The sequence below is a fragment of the Mastomys coucha genome, unplaced genomic scaffold, assembly GCF_008632895.1.
Source record: "Mastomys coucha isolate ucsf_1 unplaced genomic scaffold, UCSF_Mcou_1 pScaffold1, whole genome shotgun sequence".
Classification (NCBI taxonomy): Eukaryota; Metazoa; Chordata; class Mammalia; order Rodentia; family Muridae; genus Mastomys; species Mastomys coucha.
Genome location: NW_022196891.1, coordinates 15682157 through 15688113, shown reverse-complemented (window position 1 = coordinate 15688113; position 5957 = coordinate 15682157). Strand labels below are relative to the sequence as shown.

At 51.8% G+C, this 5957-nt stretch overlaps 1 long non-coding RNA gene across 1 annotated transcript in view; it reads left to right on the top strand.

Annotated features, from left to right (window-relative positions):
• LOC116069943 overlaps positions 1-4799 on the top strand; it is a 5403-nt gene extending 604 nt beyond the window's left edge. Inside the window, exons 2-3 of the long non-coding RNA XR_004110225.1 lie at positions 1146-1308; positions 4359-4799. This is a non-coding gene — a long non-coding RNA (uncharacterized LOC116069943). The remainder of the gene's footprint in view (positions 1-1145; positions 1309-4358) is intronic.
• Positions 4800-5957: the final 1158 nt, after the last annotated feature.

The window sequence follows — 5957 nt, the reverse complement described above, 5'->3', positions numbered from 1 at the left end:
GGGCTAGGGTCCCGTGGGGAGGGGCTAGGGTCTCGTGGAGGAGGGGTTAGAGGCCTGTGGAGAGGGGCTAGGGTCCCGTGGGGGTGGGGCTAGGATCCCGTGGGGGGTGGAGGGTCTCGATGAATAGCTAAATCAGAGCATCTTTTGTTTGCCAGTCAATAGGTGCTTCCAGGGGAGTCCTGTGGAGGTTAGGGGGAATGAATCACTTTGTTTGATTAAAAGTGAGTTCAAACAATGCCCCTGCAGTTCTGTTTGCCCTCGTCATTTGCTCAGCAAACCTGCCCCCTCCGAAAAAGCTTTGGGGGTAAACTCTGCCCAACGAGGATTGCCACACAGCCCGCCACACCCCCTAAGACTAGGGACTCAGAGGGGCTTCCCAGACACTAGCAAACAGTAAACAGCATCTCTCCTGACCTCCCAGCTGGCAGGGCTAATGGGAGATCCCAGTTCAAGTTAGTTCTGACTTTTCAACCGTCTAGCTGTGGGGTTGTCTTGGCCCTTCCTCTCTGGCTGCAGCAGGGGACCTCCAGTGCCCTGAACTCTTGGGTTGAGCTATCTTTGTTTGCCAAAGACCCGGTGGTCCTGTAGTCTACTTACTGCCCCTAAGCCACTCGGAGGACGGCTGCCCAGTCCTATTCCGAAGCTGCTGTCTTGATGTCTACCCATGTAACCCCCAGCAACTGCTGGTTGCTCTGCAGTCCTCGACTGTGAGGCAAGTTTACTGAGACCCAGCTCCGTGGTGGTCTCCTGACACAGCCCCGGGCTGTGAGGTGCTGTCAGACCCCCATCCCGGCTGCTTCCTGAGCTTGAGTGACTGACTGCCCTTTCCACCTTAGGAGTGGGCCCCAGCTGTAGCGGTTGGTGCCTTTGCCTCAGAAGTGTGGTCCGAGGGACAGGTTTGAACCGTGAGAGGTTTATTTCTTCTCCCTCTCTTGGTGTCCAGCCTTGTGCATCAGTGACCTGGGGTCCCATGGCATCCTAGGCTTCCCTCACTTGTCAAAACCTTTTTTCCTTTCTAACTTATACACGCTTAGAGTAACCCTCCTCTGGAGTCATGCATGGGCTCCCTCATTGATGAGGGCTCAACCATTCGGATAGCAGAGCTGCCCAACGTGCTCCAGGGAGCTACTGTTTCTGTCTCCCAGGTACTGTCAAGAGGCAAGGCCTGGTGGCTCAGTCGAGGTTAATGTCGGTGTATTGAAACATGACCAAAGCAACTTGAGGAGGAAAGGGTTTATTCAGCTTACACTTCCACATCATAATCCATCCTCGAAGAACGTCAGGGCAGGAACTCAAGCAGGAGCAGAGGTGAGAACCATAGAGAAATGTTACTGGTTTGCTCTCAGGGTCACTGTCAGCCATCTTTCTTACATAGCCAAGGCCCAACTACCATGGGACAGTGACCCACCGTGGCCTGGACCCTTCTCTATCTATGAACAATCAAGAAAATGTCTCACGGATTACCACCAGGTAATCTGACAGAAGCAAGTTTTCTACTGAGGCATCCCCTTCCAGGTGTATCGACATTACACCAACATGACAGCCCCTGGCAGACTCACAGAAAGGCCACCTACAAAGAAAAAAAAAAAAAAAAGGTAAAGAGCCCGAGCTGAATTCCCATCTTCAAAGAGTATCACTCGGTTCCTTTTGCGAATCCTTTTGCAAAGTGGGAAGGGCCGCAGGAGAAGATGGTCCCCAAATGAACCTGAATCTGAGATTCTTCCAACACCTGGGGTAGCTGGTAAGGAGTCCCTGCCAGTTTCTAGCCAGTAGCCTAATATCTCCCGAGCAGGCATTAAATGGGCATCGAGGACAACTCACTGTGACAACGGGGGCTGGCCCTGCCTTCTCGTGGGCGTGCTTCCCCATGAGTAGCAATGCGGAGGCGGATGGCCACTGCCCTTGGGTGTGAAGGGCAGAGAGAGACTCTCCGGAGCATGAATTTTGATAGGAAGAAGATAAAATAGAAGGGACTGCAGCCTTGGTGGGAGTCAGGGGGCTCTCTCCTGCTTCCACCCCTTCTGCTAGATGTTGAGGGAGGACAGAGGGACTGAGAAAGAACAGGGGAGATAGGGTTTTAAAATGCCTTTCCATGCAGACCACCTGGTGACTACTTTCTTAGCCCCCCCCCGCCCCCTGCCTCAGTTTCTCCACTGTGCACTGGCCACTAAGGCTATAGCCAAAGGGTGTGTAGGGAGCAGCGGTTACAAGGCGCCTGATAGTTAGGAAATCAAAAGCAATCTTTCCCTTGCTGCTGGCAAGGGTGGTTTTCTAGAAGGTCAAAATAAAACCCAAGGAAGAGGGGAGGGGAAGAAAGCAGGGAGTGTTTTGTTTGGCAAGGTGGCTGCTGCTGTTGCCTCGGTAGCTGAGAACATCGCCTCTGGTCACGCTCGCCTCCGCCCCAATCCTATTACTCCATGTGGTTGGGTTCCAAAAATAGCCCCTGTCAACCCCATCATCGGAGATCAGTGTCTTCACTCGTGCCCACTCCACAGTGGACACGGGCATTGTTAACCCCTCCTCTGCTGGCAGGCTGAGAACCCCAGGGGCTAGTGTTATAACTCAGGAGGTGGAGGGCTTACCTAGCAAGCACAACCCCCCCCTCGGCCCCCAGTATGATGCTGAGCACTGCCTAAGATGGATACAGAGGCATGCGCCCATAATCCCAGCACTTGGGAGGTGGAAGCAGTAGGATTAGATGTTCAAGGTTATCCTTGGCTACAACAAGAGTTCAAGGGCTACTACATGGAGAGCCCGGGCTATGTGACAGACAGCCTGCCAAAAGAAAGAGGCTTGGGAAGTTAAAGTTGGATCATACTTCGCCAAGGAGGATAGCTAGATATCTAGAGGTGAAGTGACCTCCTCAAGGTCATCAGCCAGTGTGTGGCTAGGCCTACATTCAGAGCAGGCTATCGGACTCCAAAACTGGGCGTGTTAACTGGGCCTACAAGTGTGCTCTTTCCATCAGCCTCTAGGAGTGGCCCCCACCCCACCTCACTCACCCTAATTAGCAGACACTGAGCCACAAGCACAGGAATAATCTCAGCTCAGGGTGTCTCCCATCATCGCCTGAGGCACTTATGACAGACGCTGATGAGACTGCCTAGCCCTACCTGGCACGCCGAAAGCCCTGGGTTCCATCCCATCCACTGCCCAAAGCAGGAGTGACAGTGCACACGTGTAAAGGCAACACTTGGGAAATGGGGACCCAATGAGGAATGAAAGTTCTAGGCCACTCTCAAGGAGTTGGAGTGAGATTCAGGCTACTCTGTCTTATAAAGAACATTTGCCTTGCAAGTGTGAGGGTCTGAGTTGGAATCCTCAGCACCTACATAAAAACAAACAAAACAAAACTGGTACGGCTGACCTGACAGTAACCCTGGAATTGGGGGATTGAGACAGTCAGGTCCCAAGAGCTCACTGGTCAGGCAACATAGGCAAAATCAATGACTCTGTGACTCACCAAGAGATTGTCTAAAGGCCATAGGCGAGCGACAGAAGAAATCATTTAATGGCCTCTACATGTGTGTATGAGTGTACACTCACACGTGTGCCCCAAACACATTACACACAAACACCAAAGAACAACCAAACACCAGGTAGCTGGGTCACATAGCTCTGGTGTGGCACAGACCCATCAGGAATCAGAAAGACCCACAGTTGTTCAGGCTTGACTTGAGGTAAAGGTGTGGACTACTAAGATAGCACAGAGCACGGTGCTAATTAGGAACCCGCTGGGGCCCAGGTGTTTGGTCCACAATTTCTGATTGTTCCCACATTCCATCTTTAGCCTCAGAGAGAAAACTTGAGAAAATAAGGAGCGCTCTGCCCCACCTCAGGCTCTCTGGCCTCAAAGGGTCCTGGAGATGCTCAGCTGAGAGATCCAGGGTCCCTACCTACCTACCCCGAGGCATGCTTACAGTATGTTTGGGCCCAGTGTTCCTGTCATGTCTGTCCTATTGCTTTGTCATTAGATTCTCCTCAGGAGCTGATAAGTGATAGGGGATAATTCTTACCTTCGGACAAGGGGTGTGTGTGTGTGTGTGTGTGTGTGTGTGACACAGGAAGTTCTAGCCCTGATTCCCATGGCTCTAGTGTGTTGGTCCACCTCAGAGGACACACCTTCATTTGACCTCAGACCTGTCCTTTTCTAACCAATGAAATTGAGCCCCATCCCCGATCACATGTAGTGGGAGTGGAGGAATATACAGGTTCCAGCTTGTCAGGGAGAAAAAGAGCAAGCAGAAAGTTCATAGAGCATGAGAAATGGGAGTGCCCTATTAGATTGTATAGGGGGGATGCAGCCAAATGCTTCTGCCCCCCTGCCCTGGCCCATTCAATCTTGTTTTACCTTTCAGGACTTGTCTGGAGTGCTGAAGCAGTACCTATACCCACTCAGGATGGGATGATGCCCCAGTAAAGCCATCTAAGTAGAAAATCTCTTTAAGTCACAAAGGGCTCGCTACTTCTGACCCACCGAACACATAGCTTGGTCCAGTCTTCCTGGGCTAGGCTCAGTGTGTTCCATTCGGTGTCAGTGGGAGCAGTCACCCAGCTGGAATCCCGTGGTATAACTCGATATTGGATTCATCTTGGGGTTTACTGGGTATTCAGCTGAAGGCAAGGAAGAGAAGCGTCACTCTGGACTTCTAGCCTTGATAAAGGTAAAAGTCCAAAAACATTCCAAGTACGGCTGGAAAGACAGTTCAGTTGTTAAAGTACTTGCCACACAAACATAAGGACCCAACGTTAATCCCCAGAACCTACATTTAAACAAAACAAAACAAAACCAAAAGACAGCATGATGTCCCATATGTGTAATCTCTGTCCTAGAATGAAGCAGAATCGGGAGGAGCCTTGTGGCTCACTGACCAGCCCCAGACCAACCAGAGAGACCCTGTATCAAAGAGCAGAGTGGATGGTACCTGATATTGACCTTTAGCCTCCACATGCACTCGTGCCCATGAACACACACACACACAATCAACTTTTTAAAAATAGGGCTGGTGAGAGGCTCTGCTGGTAAAGCATTTGCTATGCAAGCATGAGGACCTAGGTTTGGAATTCCCAGCACCAAAAGAGCTAAACTTAGCAGTGAGCACCTGTGGCCCCAGTGCTGGGGCCGGAGGTGGGGACAGGCAGGTGTCAGGGGTTTGCAGGGCATCCAGTCTAGGGTTAGTGAGAGACTGCCTCAGAAAATAAAGTGGAGGAGTGATCAGGGAAGATACCAACCTCTGGCTTCCATTTGCATGCGAGATGCATGCACCCACGGCATTCAAGCACACTTACATGGGCACCACATGTGTGTGCAAGCATGCGCGCGCGCGCGCGCGCGCGCGCACACACACACACACACACACACACACACAATTTCTTGAAGGAAATTCAGATGTGAGTGAGGTTGTGTGCCTATTCACAGGAGTACGGAAGGAGCTTTGAGAAACAGAGTGGCTGGGTAACCCAACCAGACTACATTTTTCCCCCAGGCTTCCCTCTTCCCAGGAATTCCCCGGGGCGCCAGGCTGTCCCCCCAGTCCCAGACTCCTTTGCCCTTCCCCAAATAGGAAGGCAAAATTCAAAACCTCAAACACAGGCCAACGGCACACAGATCTCTAAACAGCCAGTATTGACGCTGCCAGAAGATAAACAGGTAGCAAAGGTCGAAAGCTATGCCCAAACCTGCCAGGTTAGAGGAGCCAGTCTCCAAAGATGGGCACGGAGGTCAAGAGCAGAGTCAGGACCTTTCTAAGGACTGACTCCACATGCAGTCAGAGCTGCACACCAAGGTCTTGGTGGGTAGGTGCCAAGAGAACCCCTGAAGGAACAGAGGTCCAGAAGGGGCTTCCCACCCTGCCTTTGTTACTTGGAGTGAGTCTGCAGGAGGAGGCGAGCTCCCTTCCTGGCCTCCTGCAACCTCCAGAAGCATGGAGAAGCTCCTGGGCCACAGCTTCTAAAAG